The sequence below is a fragment of the Toxorhynchites rutilus genome, chromosome 2, assembly GCF_029784135.1.
Source record: "Toxorhynchites rutilus septentrionalis strain SRP chromosome 2, ASM2978413v1, whole genome shotgun sequence".
Classification (NCBI taxonomy): domain Eukaryota; kingdom Metazoa; phylum Arthropoda; class Insecta; order Diptera; family Culicidae; genus Toxorhynchites; species Toxorhynchites rutilus.
Window position 1 is genome coordinate 114,493,106 of NC_073745.1, and position 24,076 is coordinate 114,517,181.

The 24,076-nt window shown below is 37.3% G+C and overlaps 1 protein-coding gene across 4 annotated transcripts in view; it reads left to right on the forward strand.

Moving 5' to 3' along the window:
* LOC129771066 (Ig-like and fibronectin type-III domain-containing protein 1) overlaps positions 1-24,076 on the forward strand; it is a 436,355-nt gene that overhangs the window by 141,215 nt on the left and 271,064 nt on the right. For all 4 annotated transcript variants that reach the window (XR_008742272.1, XM_055774358.1, XM_055774356.1 and 1 more), the window contains exon 2: positions 14,938-14,970. The gene's annotated coding sequence lies outside the window, so the exon portion shown is untranslated. The remainder of the gene's footprint in view (positions 1-14,937; positions 14,971-24,076) is intronic.

Below are 24,076 nucleotides of genomic sequence, written 5' to 3' on the forward strand. Positions count from 1 at the left end.
CTCCTATGCCTGTGGTTGAAATGCGAATTCGTTATAATACTTCAATTTTGAACACTGTTCTTTATCACAAAGTATTAGACCCGTATGTTTTTATTTTTTTCGTTAGGGTGACCATTTCCTTTTTTTTAACCCAAACTTTGATCGATCGGCAAAAAAAGCGGACTAAACGTATTAATATTAATCGTTCTCATGGGTTTTGACAATACACTAGGCTAAAAATTTGTCTGGAAATATAACAACTTACTAGAATATTCGCAGGATTACAAGAGATGTTGTAAAATACAACAACACACCAAAATGCCAAAAAAAAAATTATTTTAAATCGATACAAAAAATTTTGGTCATTATTATTTATTAAATTATTCATCATCAAACAAACAATTTTTCATTCAAATAAAAATATATCTGTATTGAAATATCCTACAGGAACGTCACAGGGATTATTTAAAAATTTTCAGAACGCGAGCTTTATCATCTATAACAACACATGAAATCTCCTTCAAATAATCGCAATGCAAATTTCGAGAATATGATTTCGCCGCCGAATTTCGTTTATCGTTGCAATCGTTTTTTTTTTTTTTAATTTGTTTAACTTACCTCCAGAACGTTTCTTCAACTTTTGGACTAGTTTTTTTGATAGTCAAACTTTTAGAAAATGTTTTTAACTCACTGTGGACAGTACATTATGGCTAATCCTGATTGTTCGCGGGTTGACGTATCGAAACGTCGGGATTCCCATTGCAACTGTACGAGATCCGTTCGCTCATCTTTTTTCCTTCGTCGCCATCTTAAAGACTGTTTATGGAGTATCAACATCAAACATAACAACTAGTTATTAGAAATCTGAGGCGACTACATGTGTGTGTTGGTATGAAAAAAAACCATCGTGGCAGTATTGGTGAAATCAAATGCTAGTAGAATGATTCATGCACGTGTATTGTAGACGTTAATTGAAATATTTCCCATTTCTGAATGAAACATACTATCGGACAGGTGAGGTAAAGTCTGTATAAATTTATCTAAAGACATCGAATCCGATCATTCAAAATCTACAATTGGTGGTTAATCCTATCAATGATAGATCATGTTTCCTATTATTATTTAAATTATTTTCTAAACGCATATGTGGAGTTTGTTTTTCGATAAAGAGCTGATGGGAGAAAATGAAGCAATAAAAACATTAGATTTCAAAGTACAACCATTTACTATGACTCTCAAGCGAAGAATTAAGCTGTCATCCTAAAATAACACCCTTAAAAATGATCTTCGAGTGCAGTAATTTTATCGTAGAAATTGTAGTGATGTAATTTATTGATGTAAGCGAACGATCTGCAAATATTAGGAAGCGATAAATTTTTTGTATACATAATAAATAAGATAACTAGATTTGTATTTGTTTATGGTATTTATTATGACAACAAATTGATGCACTGCATATGCAGACCAACCGGAACAAAACAAATAATGTGCAAATAGAGCTTCGCAAAAGCGTTAAGCTTTACACATAATTGGAAGCGTAATGTTAATTAATGTTGGTATTTAACTCTTTGTGGTCATTTGTCTGCTCTCAGCTACCATACCTTTTTTACCGTTCTGGTCGTTTGCCTGCTCTCAGTCACCATAGCAAGAAACCATGCTAAGTAATAAATAACGGTACTCAGTATGAAACAAAGTAGTTACCCACACAAGACAACGCACGGTGAGTTGAAAGCATAGGAATGTAGGGCAAAAATCATAACAGCTGAATTTAGCCATTGTAACACTTTGGTGTAATGAAAAAGATTGTTCATAAGTATCATAACTACTTTTTGCGTGACCCAGCAAACATTAAATCGCATAACAAGCGTATAAAGGGTGTGTCACATCAAATTGCATCACGGAAAAAACGCTGTAGAAATTTAATTTTTAGGAATTATATCTTCAGCTCTCGCTTATAATCAGATAAGTGTGTATAGATCACGTTGGCCATGCTTCACTGTCAATTTTTCGTAAATTTGGAAAAATGTCGTCGAACGAAAAAGAGCGTCGTGAATTAATCCTGTGCACTCATTTCGAGAATCCGGAGTTGTCACATCGGGACATCGGTAAGATGCTGGAAATCGTCCAATCCACGGTCAGCAGAGTACTAAAACGATACTTCGAGAACCTAACCATCGACCGGAAGGTGAAGAACGGCAAAAATGGATGCTCCGTCAGTGAAAAAGATCACAAGCGCGTAGTTAAGCAGTTTAGACGTGATCCGAGAAGTTCGGTCCGGGATGTCTCCAATAAGCTGAATTTGTCAAGTTCATTCGTCCAGCGGACCAAGCAGCGGGAGGGCCTGCGTACATACAAGGTTCAGAACGCTCCTAACCGCGACGAAAGGCAAAACATGGTGGAGAAGACGCGAGCCCGGAAGCTGTACACCGAAATGCTGACGAAGCCGCATTGCCTGGTAATGGACGACGAAACCTACGTCAAAGCGGACTTTCGTCAGCTGCCGGGCCTGTTGTTCATCTCCGCAGAGGACAAATTCAGCGTTGCGGAGGAGATTCGCAAGCAGAAACTATTCAAGTTTGCCAAAAAGTACATGGTGTGGCAAGCGATCTGCTCTTGCGGAAAGCGGAGCGCCCCCTTCGTGATGACCGGCAAGGTAAACGGGCATGTTTACCTTAAGGAGTGCCTACAGAAGCGCTTACTACCACTATTGAAACAGCACGAGGTCGCGACCATCTTCTGGCCGTTAAATAATTGCATAAGTGTCTCAAACGACAAAATCTTTTGTGCATCTAAAGTGAAAAGTTCTGATCATTTCGAATATGCAGGAATCATTATTAGAGTAACTACCGAAAAGGTTGTTTTTAAAGAGCTGAATAATTGTTTGTATAAGTGTCTCATATTCAACGGATAATAAAAATAAAATTATGTATTCATTATGCTTCATATGGTTTATTCTTGGAGACTGTTTAGAAGGATTCCACACGAAGACAAATTATAAAATATAATTTTTATACAAAAACATCACATAAAAATGACATCACAACGAAATAAAAGAAATGTTTATTTTTCATAATCTTGAATATATCACTGCTTTTTCAAGGGAAAATAATTCCGACCAGTACGACACCCATGCCCAAATTTAATACGACCGCAAAGGGTTAATCCTTTGGATACGTTGTATGCCAAAAGTGCGGGGAGTGCGCTCTTGTTAATATTTTTGACTTGGTACCTTTTAACCCTTTCGTTACGAGCGTCGTCTATAGACGACATCCGCGCGACGAGCTGTGTGTACGAGCGTCGTCTTTAGACGACATCAAATTCATACTGCTCTTCGATCACACCAGCGCGATGTGCATACTTTGAGGCGCAGTTCTTCGTACAGGGGTAGCACTTCGGCGGAGCACTCTGCCGTAATGAAAGGGTTAACGTAGAATTTCGTCTTTCGGGGACATTTTTAAAAGAGGAATTCACGTGCTTTGTGCCGCGAACGATAATTGCGAATGAAATTGTGTAAATATAATATTCTCATTATTTAAAAAAATAATATACATACAAATACGGAAGTTAATGTTAATATATTTTATAAAACCCACATTTTAGTTGTGTTTTTTTTTCATTAATACAACTTTTGTTACCTAATCAGTATTTGCGTTCTTTAGTATTTTTTCAAATATACCCAAACTCATCCGCATTTTTGGCATATGCTCACAAAATTTGCTCCGCACTCAAACGGTTAAGTTCAAATAAAAAGAGCCTTTAAATGAAAATTATGCACAAACAGCTGTAACGTACGATCCAATCAAAGTGTAGCCAATGTGTGTTTAGTGTCTCGTGAATCACTATTACACTCACAGCAACTCACAGTTTGGTGTGTTTCTTGGTATGATGTTATCATTGGACTACGTGTTTTCAAACAGTCCCGGGCAGAAGCTTTAAAAATGTGTGTTCCATGACTCGTCTATAGTCGCATTTACATACGTTTCAGAAAACATATTTTGAATTTTGTCATTACCTGATAGTACAGCCTACGGGCTCGGATTGTGGCGACTCTGCTCTGTTTGGAGCTGTCCACAGTTCGGTTTATAAGGTAACACAGTAAAATTTTTTTTATTGAAAGATTCAATTTTATTATTCAACATAATTGCCTTCGAGAGCGATACATCGATTATAGCAATCTTGCAACTTTTCGATACCATTTTTATAGTACTCTTTCGGTTTTTTCAACATGAGCCTCAGTTTCGGTGATCACTTCATCATCGGTCTTAATTCCTTGCCAGCGAGCATTCTCTCCAGGTCTGCGAACAGAAAATAGTCGCTGGGGGCCAGATCTTGAGAATACGGTGAATGCGGAAGCAATTCGAAACCCAATTCATGCAATTACACACGAAATTCGGATTTTTTCAATTTTTTTCACAATAACATAAGTTGCTCCACTCTCAATGCTGTAACTCACGAACTAATCGACCGATTGCTGTCAAATTTTGAAAGATGATGCTTTGTGATAGTTAAGTAGATTTTTGCAAGAAGCGCCATCTTGACGTCAACCTTATGAACTTTTTAGCCGAACTGTTACCATGTGGACAGAAGAAGCAATATTTTAGACACCCCCTTCCCCTCATTGAACAAGCGTGGATATATCCTATACACTTTCCCCTGCTGCCCACGGTGACATTCTTCCATATCTCTTTGAGGGAAAACCAAGAATGGAATTACGCCTAAATTAATTTTATGTTATTTTTTCTTTCATTGATACAAAATAATTTTGTATTAATAGAAAGAAAAAAACAAGAAAACAAATGACACACTCAATACAAGAAATAGAGAAGCGAGCTGAAGCGTCGACAAATTTTGGTGATTGAAAAAGCTGTAACTTGGTGATGAGTGAACTCATATAGATGAAAAGAGACGAGCGGCAATCCTAAAGTAACACAAACTCTTCCCAAGTAAACAACAATCAGCTTACTTTTTTTTAATTATTTTGGATATCACTTTGTAATGCATCAAACTGTTGTATTGAATACTGTATGGCAATAACTATTTTGTGAAAGGTTTGGTAGCCCTGAAAACACCAATGGATTCACGAGAACTAACTGCGATATGTCGAAATTTTTGTCCTTATTTTGCCAATGCTCTCTTCTAGATAAACTAAATGCAGCCACTGGCAGTTAAGCATCAGTATCATCAAAGTATGTTGGAACGATAACACGGAGGCGATGGCGGTTGTCCGTGGGATGACAATAAAATTTAAACTCGTTGGCCGCTGGTGCCGCTGCTACCGATATCCACTACTGATATGGTAACACGGGGTGAGTTGGACATACGGGGTGATTTGGACCACCCCATTATCTCAAAAAGTACGGCTCAACTTGGATGTTTTATAATGTCATCTTCTTTTATTAATGAACCGCATGTAACTAACGTGAAAAAACTTTGGTAAAATTCGACAGGTGGAAGGAAATGGTAGCATGAACACGTCAAGCACATTGATTGTCAAAAAAAGTGAATTTTTCGATCGTGGTTTTAAGGTTTTTCCCGCTGATTAAACAAACTTTTCGTGTATTGTGCAGTAAAGTTCTGTTCGCCTACAGAAGAGGAACAATTTGATGCAGCGAAGCTGCAAGTTTGATAACAATAAATGAAATTAATTGCATTTTAATTTTTGCATGTTGTGTGGGGTGACATGGACACGTTTTTGTGGGGGTGGGGTGAATTGGTCCTACAGATTTGAGGTTTTTCTTCGGTCTAATTGATTCCAGATGCCGCTTACCCTATCAGAGGATGGGCAAACAACGTTGGAAGAAGGAGGAATTTGAGAGAGCAACGCAGGCCATCCAGAACATTTTTTTTGACCAAGCATCGAAAGTGTTTGAAAATGCTCGAACAACAGTGAAAAAATTCATGCAGAATTCGAGATGGTCTCAATCCAATTTTTCTGGTCTGGAATCTGGCCAAGACACCTGGTATCGATCCTAGAACACTATTACTGATTGTAACATTATTCCAAAATACTTTACATAAACATAAGTATGTTTTTCTCGATGAAACACACACTGAACCAAATTTTAATGCCCAAAAATCATCTCTTTTATTTTATGACATATTTGGTAGTTTAAAGCTTGATATAATGATTAAACATTATTGATTGAGAGAAAACAAGTGTAGCTTAGTATACAATGTGACATTTTTTATTTAGACCGTATTGGTTTGGAAATATTAGGCGATTTGCTTAGGTGGTCCAAATTCCCCCCTTTTCCCCTACTGACATTCGTGGTCATGCTGGAACGGCGACCCTAGCGTATGAGCACTGCTTCGCGGTTAGAAAATGAATGATTTCGGAATGATTTCTGTTACTCTGGTTGCTCCTTTTGGTCGGAACCATTCGAGGAGCACAAATTAAACCAATATGCTACATAGCGCGTTTGGATAATGATTGACATTTCACAACTATTCAATTGTTTATCTTAAGAAAAATAAAATGTTATTTATTGTGATAGAAGCGTAGAAATATTTCCTATCAATTGATGCAATTATCTTTGCGATCTATAAGGAAAGGTTCGAGTTATAAGTATCGTTCTAAAACTCGCTGTCTCGCTTTAACACATGTACATCTCAACTCCTTCAATTTCATTTCCGGTAGGGCGGGGGTTTGCAAATCAACTCTTCCGCCCCGGGTGCGAAAGCTTTACGCCGCTACAAACGAGCCATCCAGAAGATGTCATGGATGGGCAAAGGAGTCCGTCAGTACCCACAATACGGAGCAGCTTCCTTCAAGACATATCCTGAATCGTTTACAATCAGAAAATATTAACAAGCAAAAGAAATCCATACACGCAAATAATCGATTTATTTGAATTCATCAGCATTTCAGAATACAATATAAAAAAATAAAACTCACTGAATTCAACCACGCTTTATGTTTGCCGAATAAATTCAATTAAAAGTTTAGAATAAATTAGAGGAATCTTGCATTAATTTACATAGATTTACTACATATTCACTGCGTTTACTACATTTACTACAAATACTACGTTTACATTTGCAAGTGATTCGTGTATGTGATTCTGCTTATACATAGTTTTCTGAATCTAGATTGCATACTATCATGTATTAAAATTTTCGAGCTGCTTCCACGATATTCGGTCAAATCTTTTGAATTCAAAATAACGTTCGTCATATCGTTACTGATCCGGTTCCAAATTTTTTTTTGTTCTGATTATATACAGAAGAAAAAAATCGCTCGACAGTTGCCGAGGAGTGAGGTATAGTGAGAACGTTACAAACAAGGCATCGAAGCGTCGAAAAGGCGAGCGAACCGTAAAAAAACCTCGTATTAAAAAAAAAACGTCAATTCATTTTAGGTATCCAATTTTTGTCCACCAACCCTGCACATGCTCGTTTTCTGAAAGTGTGATTTCCTTACGGAGTAATTTTACATTTAGGGCACGGAATTCATTCTCCAGATCTTCTATATTATCATCGCAGTACCCTCGAAACGCCTCTAACGCAAAGTTAATACTTGTCATATTGGAAAAGTTTCTGGGACACAACAATGCCTTGTGCATTGGATCATCAAAATAGAAAAACGAAAATCACAGACTGTCTTATACGTATGATATTTATCCGTGTCAGAATATATGATCGTGAAATAAAGAATGGAATTTTTTTTCCAGGATGTCCAAATTTTGATAACTTACACAGCAGGAGAAACCGTTTGATAACTTCACAGCAAACATTAAATCGTATGAGTAGCCATGATTGGAGGCGATATACATACATCCAAGACCAAGCAAACCATTTGTCATGACAATGTCATGCGAAAATGCGAAAACAGAATAGAAACTGAGAGAGGTTGGCGTCGACATCATGCCTCATACCGTATGAGTCATACGGTATGAGGCATGATACGGTGATGAGGCATACGGTATGAGGCAAATGGTTTGCTTGTCCAAGACACATTTGGATGATATATGATGCACATAACTGACATATACACGCAGAAGTTGAGGCGATATACGTATATGCCATATTTTATACGCATATAAATCCGCATATAACGATATACGATGCTTTTCACACTGATATGCGATTTGACCCGACAATGCTATATGAATTGAAAAGAATGTTCGTATATAATACTGCATATCGCAATACTAGGATGATCGTTATCTCGATATACGACTCAATCCATAAACGATATAAAAAATCGTGTTTTTGCATTTTATGCGATTTCGGATACATATGATGCACCTTTGATCGATATTTTATACGATTGTAATTTGATACGAATTTATATGCGACCTAGCATGTGCAAACGTCATACGATTTAATGTTTGCTGGGGTGCTGCATGTTGTCCAAGGTGTCAATCATCTGCGGCTTATCTGCATAGACCAGAGATTTCACATAGCCCCACAAAAATAGTTCAATGGTGTTAATTCGTATGATCTTATTCGTTCGCCGAACATTTCATTCAATAAATTAATTGTGGCACACGTGGTGTGGCAAAGTGCGTTGTCCTGATGAAGTCATAGCTCTTCCAGGTTGAATTGTGATGCAAAAAAACGGGAGGAATAGTTCTGTTCGTGGTCACCGTTAACTGTTACTTTCTGGTCTGAATCATTTGGAGCAAAAACGGAAAAGTGACTTCGCCATGATTATTTTTCCAAAATGCAAACGTGTTTCGACAAAGGCACGAGAATTTTCTCCACTTGAAATGCAGCAGTTTCGTTCATTGGCGATTCCATTCAACCAGAAATAACCTTCATCGCTGAACAAAAACTTCAAGTCTAGAATGCCAACTTGAAGTTCTATGACCCTAAAACATTTTTTTAGTATTACTTTTTATTATAAGATTTAACAACCTCCTAACTGGGGCGAATTTGTTCAATTACTGGTATAAAATGTTTTTCTTGAAATTGTCCGGGCAATCTGGATATGATTTCCACGTTAGAAAAATTAAATCAACAGAATTTTTGAAAAAAAATACCTTTATTGCTATTTTCAAAAAATATAAAATGTGGCATCCACTTATCATGTGAGAATTCCGACAGTACAATAAAAGGTGGTTTTCCTATCACTTCACATTTGTCATACCACATCACTGAACTAATCGTTTTCGCAATCTAGAATACAAAATGTATTTATTTATTCACTCACACGAAGCGAGACGTGAAAACTTCAAGCACTCAAGGGTGTATACTTTATGTCGTCGATATCGCTAACATTGAACGAAAATCTCAGCAGCTGATTTGCTGTAACGCTTGTTTCTCCGGTCGCCGGAGCTGTTTTTACGTTCGCAATGCAATATTAGTAGCATTGACATTGGCCCGAGTTTCTCGGTCAAGTATTCCATATGAATGTGAACTTGTGTCATCCATCCACATGATGTTGATGTCACAACGGGTAGCTTTCACCTCTGTGTTCGTTCGACGTGCGTAAACTAAAAACTTTTAATTAATTTCTCATCGATCACACACCTCAGCTTCAGTCATACCCTCGTCTATTAGCGAAACGCTGCAATCTCCGACGCAATCTAAGGCCGGCAGGTACCCTGAAATCGCGGCGCCACACAAAGGAACTCCGAATGCATCGGTACGGATCTGTACGTCTCCCACATTCGTCAATGCACTTTGTTTGTTTATAAGAATCTCCGCACGACGTCACTTCCAATTCGTTTCGGAATCAGTCACACGTTCTTCACCTGGTTTGAGCTTTTAATGTCAAGAATAAAAACCACAACCGATTACGTTTAAATCTGAAGGGGACAGCAGGCAATCGACTGAGTGACGATCTGTTTGACATAAACGAACAAGGCAGCATTCCTTAAATGCCGCAGATGAACTGAAGAGTACCTACTGGTATGTTTATGGACGGGGAGGACGCACATAAATGGAGTCGTGTTTCTGTTTGTTTAAGCTTTTTTTTCTCACATTGACAATCGGATAAGTCGTTTGTTTTGGCTACGGTACGACGAGTAGTGCATAAACCACAACTGTTCCAATTACCTAAAACAAGTTTTTCGCTCGGAGCGCCTTCCTTCAGGCGGTTCTAATCATTGAACTTTTGAAGCCAGTGTAGAGGTGTGCATTTGTGTTCGTCTGAACGTTTGCAATTCTCTGGTCTGTAAAGCGAAAGTTTTAATTGTCTTGCGAACTCAATGCGAACTGCATCCCACACAATTTCACGCCTCAGAGCAGATGGTCTTTTCGTTAAAGCGTAGAACACAACCAAGGGTTTTTTTTATTATGTATCTCAAACGATGCAAATATTCTTGCTCGGTTCAATGATTGATCAGTGAAAATTCTGGCAGATCCTTAACGAGAAGTAATAAGTACATTAAGAGTATTTGATAAAAGAATCACGCCACCAATAAGTACAATAGATTTCTCTACCATCATCTCTCTGTGGGATGATCCTTTTTCATGTCATCGATCCGAACATCCCCCCGTTCAACAGCTTTGGTCGATTTATGCGAATTCGATTCATCCATTGTGTCTTGTGTAAAGCCTCTCGATGCCTGCTGTCATTCATCCTTTTATTTTTATCCCTACTGCGGTCGTAGCCGGCTTTCGCCACTTATCGATTTTCTAAATTTTTTATGGCACTTGATTTATCAACGAGACGCACACACACACACACCTACGGCGGCCTCCCTGCCAATGAGCGGTTAGAACCTTTTTTCTTTCTTCTTTTTTACGCTCACCTTTGGACTTCACTCTCGTCCTAGAAAGTACTGGTATGCTTTTTATCCTTCGCCGCAGCAAAAAGTTGCCCCACAGTCCGACCATTTCCAGGCGAATAAACATCCAATAAAAACTATACGGTGAAATGTAGCTGAAATGAAACAAATTTCCCGAGCGCCTCGCCACGACCCTCCTCCCACTGGCACAACCCTGACTCTTACCGCAGTGATTGTGCGGACCGGACATTCTGGCACATTGTACTCGGCGGCATTCAGCGACACAGTCGAGAATTGCAAGAAAATTTATTTTTAATAGAGAGAAATAAAAACAAATGGAAGATTTATGAACTTTTGTTAGCCGCTGGCCAGCAGGAAGCCAGCAGCTGGCTGACTCGACATCTGCCTCGGCGGCAGCCCGATGTTTTGCGGTGATGGCTTCGAAGTGGGTTGTAGTTATTAAATATCGTGGCTAGTTGCTGAAACACTGGACGTTTGCTTCGCTGACTTTTATTTATGTTGCTGGCTCTCAATATTAGAATGATGAATATCACACTTTAATGGACGTCAATGTGGAGATCTTTACATACTAATAATACATACAGTAAACAAATATGAGCAATCCAACTGTGTATTACTATAGTAACACTTGTAAGGGAGATAAATATAATAAAGGGTGTGTCACATCAAATTGCATCACGGAAAAAACGCTGTAGAAATTAAATTTTTAGGAATTATATCTTCAGCTCTCGCTTATAATCAGATAAGAGTGTATAGATCACGTTGGCCATGCTTCACTGTTAATTTTTCGTAAATTTGGAAAAATGTCGTCGAACGAAAAAGAGCGTCGTGAATCAATCCTGCACACTCATTTCGAGAATCCGGAGTTGTCACATCGGGACATCGGTAAGATGCTGGGAATCGTCCAATCCACGGTCAGCAGAGTACTAAAACGATACTTCGAGAACCTAACCATCGACCGGAAGGTGAAGAACGGCAAAAATGGATGCTCCGTCAGTGAAAAAGATCACAAGCGCGTAGTTAAGCAGTTTAGACGTGATCCGAGAAGTTCGGTCCGGGATGTCGCCAATAAGCTGAATTTGTCAAGTTCATTCGTCCAGCGGACCAAGCAGCGGGAGGGCCTGCGTACATACAAGGTTCAGAAGGCTCCTAACCGCGACGAAAGGCAAAACATGGTGGGGAAGACGCGAGCCCGGAAGCTGTACACCGAAATGCTGACGAAGCCGCATTGCCTGGTAATGAACGACGAAACCTACGTCAAAGCGGACTTTCGTCAGCTGCCGGGCCTGTTGTTCTTCTCCGCAGAGGACAAATTCAGCGTTCCGGAGGAGATTCGCAAACAGAAACTATCCAAGTTTGCCAAAAAGTACATGGTGTGGCAAGCGATCTGCTCTTGCGGAAAGCGGAGCGCCCCCTTCGTGATGACCGGCACGGTAAACAGGCAGGTTTACCTTAAGAAGTGCCTACAGAAGCGCTTACTACCACTATTGAAGCAGCACGAGGGCCCGACCATCTTCTGGCCGGATCTCGCTTCGTGCCACTATTCAAAGGACGTGTTGGAGTGGTACGAAGCCAACGGGGTCACCTTCGTGCCAAAGGAAATGAACCCGCCCAACGCGCCGGAGCTTCGCCCAATAAAGAAATATTGGGCGATTATGAAGCAGGCCCTCCGGAAGAACCCAAAAGTTGTCAAATCGGAGGCGGACTTCAAGAGAAAATGGATTTCTGTTCAAAAAAAACTACAACCTGACGTTGTACAGAACCTTATGGACGGGGTAAAGAGGAAGGTGCGAGCATACGGGCATGGGCTCGAAGTATGAATAAAAAGAAAATGCCAAAAGTTGTTTAATAGTTTTTATTTTACTGTCTAAAATTTTCAAAAGGATCGGTTTACTGGGCGAAATTCTACAGCGTTTTTTCCGTGATGCAATTTGATGTGACACACCCTTTACGCTCCTCTGAATTTCATGGAATCTATCTAACCTTCACGTGCAAAATTTGGTTTCATTTGTTTGAATAATTCTCGAGTAATGCAGAAATTTGTGTTTCATTTATATGGCAGCCCCCTCTTAGAGAGGAGGGTGGAGAGTCTAACAATCATAGAAACATTTATTGTACCCTAAAACCTTCATGTGAAAAATTTTGTTTCATTTGTTTGAATAATTCTCGAGCAATGCAGAAAGTTGTGTTTTATTTGTATGGCAGCCCCCCTTAGAGAGGGAGGTGAAGAGTCTAACCATCATAGAAACATTTATTGAACTCTAAAACTCCAATATGCCCAATTTGGTTTCATTTGTTTGAATAATTCTCGAGTAATTCAAAGATTTGTGTTTCATTTGTATGACAGTCCCTCTTTAGAGAGGGGGGTGGAGAGTCTAACCACCATAGAATCATTTATTTCACAATAAAACCTCCACATCCCAAATTTGGTTTCATTTTTATAATTTTGGCCTGATTAATTCTCGAGTAATGCAGGAATTTGTGTTTCATTTGTATGACAGCCCACCCTTAGAGAGGGGGGTGGAGAGTCTAACAATCAAAGAAACATTTATTGCACCCTTCAACCTTCACGTGCAAAATTTTGTTTCATTTGTTTGAATAATTCTCGAGTAATGCAGAAATTTGTGTTTCATTTATATGGCAGCCCCCTCTTAGAGAGGAGGGTGGAAAGTCTAACAGTTATAGAAACATTTATTGTACCCTAAAACCTTCACGTGCAAAATTTTGTTTCATTTGTTTGAATAATTCTCGACTAATGCAGAAATTTGTTTTTCATTTGTATGGCAGCCCCCTCTTAGAGAGGAGGGTGGAGAGTCTAACAATCATAGAACATTTGTTGCACCCTAAAACTTTCAAGTGCAAAATTTTGTTTCATTTGTTTGAATAATTCTCGAGTAATGCAGAAATTTGTGTTTCATTTATATGGCAGCCTCCTCTTAGAGAGGAGGGTGGAGAGTCTAACAATCATAGAAACATTTATTGCATCCTAAAAGCTTGAGATGACACTAGATCTCAACGTTTCATACCATTTTAAGACATTCGGCATCAAATTTTGTTTTTCGAAAACCCCGATTTCCTTTACTCCCCCCTTTGGGTGATTTATCGATTTTCAGAAAATTCATACTTTGACCGTTTTGCGCCACTCTCCCTTAAGTCCGATTGAGCTGAAATTTGGCACAAGTGTTTTTTCGAGGTGGCGAACATTTTGTATTGGGCAACTTTTGATCAACATATCTAATCAAATCCAATTAGTTGGTCTCTTATAGAAAAATACTACAGTTGCAATTTAGTTTTCGTCATTATTGATTGTATTTGTTTCTTATGGTTTTCATGGCCTCGGGAACAAGAGCGCTATACTTTTTTATATTTTTTTCTTGAAAGCTGAGGATTTTTTACATCACATATCCAAAAATAGGTGTTTTGTTCGTTTTGCAGTTATGATTTTTCAAAACTTAGATGTTTTGGTTGAAATAGCTTGAGAGACAGAAAATAGGACATATCAAAAAGAAAATAGGACGTATCAAATTAAAACCGAAGAAAAACGCCTCTCTGGTTTCGACATATGTTATGTGAAAAATCCTTACTTATCGCGGAAGATAGTCTATTTTACGTCAGCTTTGACGTAAGTTTAATCATCCATGACACAGTATTTGATCAACAGGTTCAGGTTCGTTGTTGGATGTTTAATTCAACTGCTCACTCCGTGTCCCTGGTACCCTTGGATTATGGTTCAATGTCAATCGACTTTCGAACTTTGTAATAATTCCTAAAATGGTTGATTTCTATGAGACATCTCCAGATTCTCACAAGACCGTTTCAAGTTAACTTATAACTTCGCAATGGAATAAACAGAACGCACGACAGAGAGAAACTATACCGATTTTGGATTATTTCAGTTATTAGGGGTGGGCCCCCTTAAGCCTTTTCAAAAAGGCTTTTCCTCTTGATTTATCGTGGTCTTGGAGATGGATGAATCGAATGATTCAGAACCTCAGTCAACAAAGGGAAAGAAGAAGAACCCGACAGTTGAAATAAATAATGAAAATGGAAAATCGAGAAAATGTCCTTCAAACTTCGGTCAGTCGTACAGTAACTACTTGGCACTCGTATGTGTGGTATGTTTGCTTTTTTTATTGCTACATTCTAAAATGGGGAATGAGATGTATCAACTCGTATTAAAATTAATCTTAATCCAATTCTTTTTGCTTTAAATAAAATATAATTGCACAATAATTAATCACCTTTTTTCTTTTCGTTACAGATCAGCGAAAACACCAATAAATTCACACACAAGGTAAGTCGTCGAAGAACATTTTCCAAACAACGCTACCGCCGCAACGCTTGAGTCAGTTATGCACCCTTGGTGTGGTGCATTAAACCGTTCCTTGTGCAACAAATGCCCTTAACATTGCTTTCTCCTTTTCCTTCACGCCACGGTGTGTGCTGAAACCGGTTCGTAGTTTAACCAAGCCTAGCCACCCTCGACCGGATTTCCAATCCGTTGAAAACCATCGCTCTAGTTGATCGATTTTCGCTACATTAGTGCCGCACCTATAGAGCCCAGAAAGAAATACACACACGAGGAGAACTCGGGTGGAACCTCTCGAAGCAGCTGGCGGTTTTTTGGGGTTGCGAATCGATTAGTATCTTCTCTCCGACAGCCACATCTTTCTCGTCTTCGTTCTATCAATGGAGCTTATAATACCGCAAGTGTTGCATACCTTTTGCCCTCTCACGTTAAATATTCATGAAGGTCAGCGGCAACCACCGCAACCATAGTGAACTCGGTGGCTTGCCGCTTTAATGGTAACATAGTCCGGGAAAGTTTTAGTGGTTGTTCCTATACTGCTGAATGTTGTATGAAAGCGATTAGTTCACCGGTCGAGAAGAAAACTGTTTGAATTATTGCGGCTAACAGCTAACGATACTACGTTTAGTTGAAGTTTCACTAATTACGCTGTAAGTGAACATCCCTGAGTGAGGCAAATAGGATCTGAAACTAACTCATATCAAAATATTGTGGTCAAAGTGAAACTTATTAATCAAGATCAACCCAAAACCCATTAAAAATCCAATCAACAACTCTTCCCATCCACAAACAAAAAATAAAAACAAAAACATAAACGCACCTCGCGATCACCTTGAACACGGAACGAATAATAATCATAAAGCTCCACTTTTACAGTCCCCACGCTGCAGGTATTTTGCCACTGTGTTATACGAGAAGGGGTGGTGGTTTTTTTCGGTGGTTTATCAAGCTTTTTCATGTCACGCAATCGGTGGCTTTGGTTACAGCCGAGCGACAGCACACAGCGCCCAATAATGTGGCAATGATGATGACCCAGAAGAACCGCCGAGAAACGCGTCTGCTAGCGGGCGAAATGTGTGGATGGGATAAGTGTTCTCGGCCAAAAATAACAAGGGAAGCGCTGTTCAAGATATCCCCGTCGAATTAATGCAGCCATTGTTAGCTTTTGACTAAACTTTCATAAATTTATTCCGATTCCCTTCGGGCTAGTCCCTCCTTCCCACCAGGAACAACAGCATACAACAGCATGGGCTTCAGGGGCCCCTCGGCGATTTTCACAAAAGCGGCACTGCGTGATTTTGATTATCGCGGGACAAAATTTACGAGCTTTTTGTGATTGAGGTGTCGCTTGATTGGGAATCATGTGGCTCACGCACTCGCAGCAATCAAGTGAGGACCGCCGAGGATTGATGTTTGCGGATAGCAGCAAACGCAGTGGCTTCTCCCCATTGTTGGAAGCCAAACCACACGCCTCGGTTCGATCGCTTGCCATGATTCCTTAACAACTACATGGCGGTCATGAAAGCTCGTTTTCACCTTGGTTGACTTTAGGTGCTATTGTGAACCAGGTTCCGGATGGCAATAAATTATACCCATGAATGTGTCGTACCCAAATGAGGTGCATTAAATACAAATGCAAGAGTGCTAAGTGCTGGGTATAGAAACTTTAACAATATGGATAAATAATATTCCATGCGTTAATGTTTCAGAGATGGTAGTCATACATGCATGAACTAAGTTCATCGAGATTAATACAAATGAATGATTTATAAATGCGCGTCTCAGTAAATTCTATTTTTAAGAAGTAGTGCCTTTTGTATACGCATTTACGTTCATTTATTTTGTTTGTAGCTGAAGTGGAAAAGTGTTGACAATGAAAATGTTTTGACAAAATGCATCTAAAAACAACTTAAAATTAGGGAACTTTATTTTTTATTATTTCGTCATCTAAAAGCATCAAACAGTACAGTTCAGAGATAACAAACTTTCGGCTGAAAATCTCTTTAATAAAGAAAAAAAAATCAAACAGTACAAACAAATCTAGTTTTACGTAATTAGATATGCTAGAATTGAAAATTTTGTTTTCGCATAAAAAGATGGGTGGGTGATGTGGAGCACATAACCAGAAAAACTTAGGTGCTGTCAATTTAAATATATCGTTTGATTTTTATGATATTGTTTAATGATAATGTGAGTTGCGTGGAGGAATCCATCCGAAGGTTTGAATCTCTTCCAGTTCATTCGCATATAGCCTTGAAAAAGACCAATTGGGAAAACTTTTCCTAAACAAAACTAGACCTTGAGAAAGGCCATTTTGGATGCCTCGTCGCCGCTGTCGGCTGATTGCTAGATGAAGACTGTTGAATCGAGAATGACGTTTTGGCGTATGTATATTGTACTACCAATTTATGTCTGTGCTATGTTCCTATCACGTATTCCCCCATCGAGCACATTTAACTACCTTAAACTGAGGCTTATTCAAGAAGATGAATAAACAGCGTGGGAATAATGCGAACTCCGAAAAGTCAGTTATTTTTTAATTAAAATTAGTCAATAGTTTGTTCCAAAAAGTATATCAATATCAAAAATACTTTTTGGAACAAACTATTGACTAATTTTAAATTTAAAAAAACTGACTTTCCGGAGTTCGCATCATTCCCACGCCGTTTATTCATCTTTTATTATAATAGGTATAATACGTATTCAATCAATTGAGACAAACATCTCTGCGATCTGTCGAGAGATTGCCGAGTAATTAGACGATTTTCATGCCTACTCGGCTGGCCATAAGAAGCACCATCACAGTTTGCAGTGAAACGTTGTGGGCGTAAAAACATTGGTCGCTTAAGCAATTTTGCATACTTGGAATCTTCAAAAAAATTAGATTATTTTTTTAAATGGACGAATTTTTTTTTAATTTTTACAAAAAAAAAATCTAATTTAAAAACTATAAGACCTACCTGAAAAATTCTGGTCAAAGAACCAAGTGTTGAAAATTAGGTTGGTGAAAAAGTAATCCATTATTTTTGGGTGAAATTCAAATCTTTTTTAAAACGCTTCGGTTTGTCCGATTTGGGTGAATTATGCACCGTTTTGTTGTAAAATTCTAAAGGTAGTTTCATAATGCCTCTCTCATAGCAGTGTTGGTCCTTTTTGGAGAAAAACACTAGCAATAATTGTTTACAATCTTCTCTTGATTCCAATTTTGTATCACTCAGGAAGTTTTACAATACAAGAAAAAGGTGGTAATCGCTTGGTGCCAGATCCGGACTATATGGTGGATGCATTAAAATATGTCAATCAAGCTCCAGGAGTTGTGTGGCCTTGCGTTGTCCTGATGGAACACAACACCCCCTCTGTTGGTCAATTCTGAACGTTTCTGGTCAATCGCTAGCTTCAAACGGTCCATTTGTTGTCTGCATTGATCTGAATTCAGTGTATTGCACTAAAACAAAATTTAAAAAAATTAAAATAAACGGTTTTAAATTTAAAAAAAAAATAAAATGAAAAAATGAATTTCACGTATTTTACTGTTACAGTATCGGCACCATTAACACCATTCTCAATTTCAGAGGCCTGGCTTGCATTTTCGCAGAAAAGAATAAGGGTAAAAAACCCGATTTTTCTCTTTGTTGACCTCCATTGTTAACACCCTGTAACTCACAACTGAATGAACAAACAAAAAACTGCAAAAGTTTTTTTTGTGTGAAATGTCACCTTTACAACGAGCCTAAACTTGAAAGTTTATGATCGATTTTACTCATTATTGATCACTAAAGCTAGCTATCTAGAAAATAATGGATAACTTTTTCCCCAACCTAATATTACACAAATTGTTTTGAAAAAAATCATTGGAAAAAAATATTTTGAATTCTGAAATGGTGTTGCCAACCAGTGTTGTCGTATTTGAATCTGTTCCAGAGGAATTAAAAATCTCTCTCATCTGTACTTTTCCTTCAAAAAATCTGTTCTAAAAATCTATACCATCGAAAATATTCTTTGTAGAGAAAAAACAATTTTATTAGCATGAAAAAAATATTCATTTATTTACTACAAATACTACATTTGCATTTGCAAGTCATTCGTGTGCCTGATGATGATTATACATAGTTTTTCTGGATCTAGATTGCATACTATCATTTATGAAAATATTCGAGGCGTGCCACTAATCTTTTGATCTCGAAATAGCGTTCGTATCGTTGCAGAGCCGATTTTGAAGCTTATTTTTGTTCTGATTATGACAAAAAAAATAGCTCGACAGTTGTCGAGGAATGAGAACGTTACAAACGAGTCATCGAAACGCCGAAAAATTATCAAATGATCTTCAAATTTAATAGCATTGGGCATTGAAAGAGCATGGGATTCCTCGCAAATATTAGTGCGAATGATTGAATAAAACAATTCAGCTCTTCATGTAGCATCGTAAATTCAGGTTCAGGAAAATCTGTACCTTGTACCTTACAGAATCTGTACCGAAAATGACGAAAAAATCTCTACTTTTCCAAGTAAATCTGTACGTGTGGCAACAATGTTGCCAACTCCTAAGACGAGTTGGCATGAAATTCGTCAAAGATCATAAATCAAATAAATTATTATAGTTTCCGTTGTAATGTTCTCTTCCATATTGTTAGTTATTTTATATGAACACATCCAGTTATTTGACCATAACATATAATAAAGCAATAATTATCATTTTTCGCATATCATTTTCTAAAATAGCAATTGAAAATGGTGGAAACAACTGGCATAAGGTTTCGAAAATCAATAAAAACCTTAATTTTTGGAGAAAACTTCGCCTTTGAACTCTGCGAATGCGAGTTTTAATGAAGTATTGTTATTGTTTTTAATAATGAGATGTCTTACTGGTCGAGTTAACTTCTCTTGAAAGAGCAATACTACATAATATGCTTATGAGATTATGATTATGAAGATTATGGAGAAGTACAAGATTTATTCATTGTTTTCGTCAACTTCAGATATGTATTTACTAAACAAAAAAAAAACAAAAAAAAAATATATATATATATATGCGGTATATATATATATATATATATATATATATATATATATATATATATATATATATATATATATATATATATAATGCATTGTGAACGTGTTTGAATGTTTCAAAAATTAATCGAGTGTGATAAACAAAATAGAACGAATGGAAAGATTTGAACGAAAATGTGTTCTTTAATGTAACTGATATGATTGATATCTTAAAACATAAAACTTATAACATAAGGTGAAAAAAAGGGGGTCTTCGTAGCCACTTGGTTACGCGTTCGCTTACCAAGCGATCGATCGTGAGTTCAAACTCAGGGCTCTCAATTGACCATCTTTGTGTTGTTATAGAATAACTACGTCCACGCAACCATCATCATCGATGGAAATCGATCCACGGTGGAACAAAGATCGATTCATCCATACAACTGCTCTGCTCTGCAAGAAACATCGGGCTGCTGTTCTATAAATAACCCAACAATGATCAATATCAACTGTCTCCGCTGTCCGGTCTGCTGAACAATGGAAGAACAGAAAGAATACCCTTACGCCTAAATGGCTACTACTGTGTAATTTACCATAATGTAATGGAACAGAAAACTTAACGCCCAAATGGCTACTACTAACTACTGTGTAATTCACAATTTATAGAAATATAAACATATGTACATGTACACGATTAAACCCGGCTCTGTTACAGCGAAAATGCTAATGATCCTAATAAATAAATAAATGGGATAAAAAAAAGGTGAAAAAAATAATATATTTTTGTCGTAAAGTAGAAAAATGAAATGAGAAAAATCAATATCAAATTCGTTCGATTGTTGTCTCGGTAGAAAATACGCGCTTGCCGTTTTCGAGATGGACGATTAGATTTATAGCTGTTAATGAAATGGGAACAACGATACGTAAGACAACATCAATGGAGCTGATGCACTTGCCTATTTTGTAGCGCAATTTTTCGTCGTTTGCATTCAATAGAGTTTTCACTTCGGTATTCTGAATTTAAAATTCAGATATATTTCATCCATATTCACGGACTTGCAAATGTATTTAATGTTTTATATCGAATTGCAGAACTCAACATCAATATGAACATTGAGTGTATTACTCAGCTGAGGCGAATATGGTTCTGCCCAACGGTTGCCTGATTCAATGTCAGCTTTGTTGATTTCTGTGGTTGATTGTCTGCCATTGTCAGTATTTCTTCGTTGAAATATTGGAAATCCTAGTACGCTTCTGATCGTGTCGTTGGTGCAATCTTTAGGTAAACGCCTTGTACTTAATACATCCGCCATGCAAAGCGTTAAAAGTTTCAGATCCACGCATGAACCATGTTTGTGGTAACAATAACGAACAGTCACCCATATCCTAGAATCCGATTGATTTGAAACTCGACTTCACGATTGGATCGTAATGATCTTTTGCATTCTTAAATCCGTTCCTCTCAAATTTAATCGTTCTATGAGAATGTGGCAATCTTGCCTTATCGCAAAATAAACGTCAAAATGTTTCATTCGTATTTGTGGAGCAATTTACTCTCTATCAAATTGGCAGACCCATGAACAAATTCAAATTGATTTTAACAATGATTAATTGAAAATGATTACTCAATGTCTTTTGAATACATAGAAGACACAGTCCTGACCCTAACTTACCTTTTTTATGAATTTCCTTGCATTTCCATCAAAATTTTATCTATGAAATAAAGTCATCACCAGACACGATTCTCGTTCAACTTTTTTCCCCATTTGCAGAGAATGTATTACCTTTACCATTACCATAGAACACATTTGACATGTAGAGCTAATTTTTTAATTACAGTTTTCGTTTTAAAAGCGTGTTTATTCCATCCGAAAATCCATAACCATTTTTGGTTCACATCAATGGAACACGGAGTGGAAGCGAACCCGACATGACTTATTTTTTTGTTTAAACACACGCTCTATACCTTCGCGCATATGTCGATCATAAATTGCTGGAACAGCTCACGACTTCGTAGAATGGCCGATTCATATAGAATCAGCATACGATACAATTCAAAAAGAAAAATGATGTTCATAATGAATGATTTTTTTTTTTTGCATAGGGCCACTCCAATCGAAATTTAATGGATAGTAATCGGTATCCTAGCGGTATCGTATATAGTTTACAACCCCTTCTCATGCCTACCAAGTTTTTTGTGCATAATTTCATCAAAATCGGTTGAGCCATTTCGGAGAAATTCGACCACGAACATCGTGACACGATATTTATATATATATATATATATATATATATATATATATATATATATATATATATATATATATGTATATATATATAGAAATAATATAAAATATATAAAATACTGAAAAATTCTAACCCCAGACAAACGACTGCAAAGGGTTGAAACTATTAAGTAATGTGAATTAATTGTGCACAGTCAAGAAATACAGTCATGAATAGAACAACTGTGAAGAATGAGAAATTAAAAATTTCTAAAATTGAATATTGGGCCCTATTATGTAATTATTGTTGAACAGCATTTTGATCGTTATCTCCGTTTTGTTGCACATAATACTGTCGGATGAAAGCCGTCGGCATAATTTTTTAGGGTTGGTTTATTTGCTCTTCGCATTCTTGATTAACATAAAAAAAATTCCCGGTGTCATAGTTATAAGAATCGAAACGACCGTTCGATTCAATTTACATAATAGGGACCAATATCATCGATAGATAGTTCTTATACCTTCTTGTTTTTATGATTGATTTATGATCATCTTGGGTGTATTTTTATGGAAAGTGAATGCTTTGTATGTTCATGTATGACAATTTCCTGAAAAAAACAACGATATTGATTGATGAGACTTCACACAAAATAAAGTATTACTCATTAATTGTTTTTATTTCACAGAATAATTTATCACCTATGTTGTTCCTTTAATTAACCTTCCTATACTCGAACATACGGTCTCACAAACCGAAAATCAATAATTTTGTTTTGAGGAGGGCTTAATTAAATGACTATTGAAAGTGAATGAGGTAGATGAAAAAATATTTTCTGGAGTATATTTTTGATTTAAATAAACACAAATAAGGGGCTGTCCACATACCACGTGGACAACTTTAGGGGGGTAGGGGTTACAAAAATGTTCACGTTTGTCCACGGTGAGGGGGGAGGAGGTATAGATTACATCCACGTGGACTCTAATAAATATTTTGAAAAACAAATATATATCTGTATTCAACAATATATGAAAAATATTCTGCATTGCAAGAAAATTTATTCGTATTTCTGCTGTCTGATAGTACTGCGCGGTGGAAATTCCATATTTCTTCATATCGTTGAAATTATTTGCTGAAATTTGTATTCAGACAGTATCGTCCATGAGCTGAGAGCGATCGATTTATTTTCATTGATTTTAAGAATCTTGCGTTATCATTATCGATCAGAATTGGGACGCTATTATTGGCAGGATCCAGATGCCACCGAAGCATGTTGGAATTTTGTAATATTAAAAATACACGACATTGTTTTCGATGTTTCGATTCAGTTAATCTCAATGTAAAAAACCGCTTCGTTTATGTTATTCAAAAACTCGAACAACCAATTCATTCACGGGGACCTATCTTTAGAGAAGTCTTCCTAGCAGCGATGCTCTTCTTCGTTGAATTGTAATATTTTCTGGAATACGCTTCTAGTTATTGGGTAGTCCAGCAAGTTTTTGTGCGCAACTGATGATAATCGAATCGAGACGCTGATGAAGAATAATCCTCGGTATACAACACATCAATTAGCAGGTTCCTTACAAGTATCTATGTTCATGAGCACCTAGTGAAACTTGATTACAATGTATGAGTTCTACACATTTTGACCGAAAACAATAAATGGATCGTATCTCCACCAACAACTCGCTTCATAAATGCAATGAAAACTCGCAGTTTGAAGCAAATAGTGTCAGAAGAAGAAAAATATTATCCATTACAACAATGTTGAGCGAAAAAAAAATCTTTGAGGTGAGCGAAATGAACCATCATTAGATATCTCCAAAGTCGATCTTCACCTGCAGAAAGTCATTCTTTGTGTCTAGTGAGATAGGAG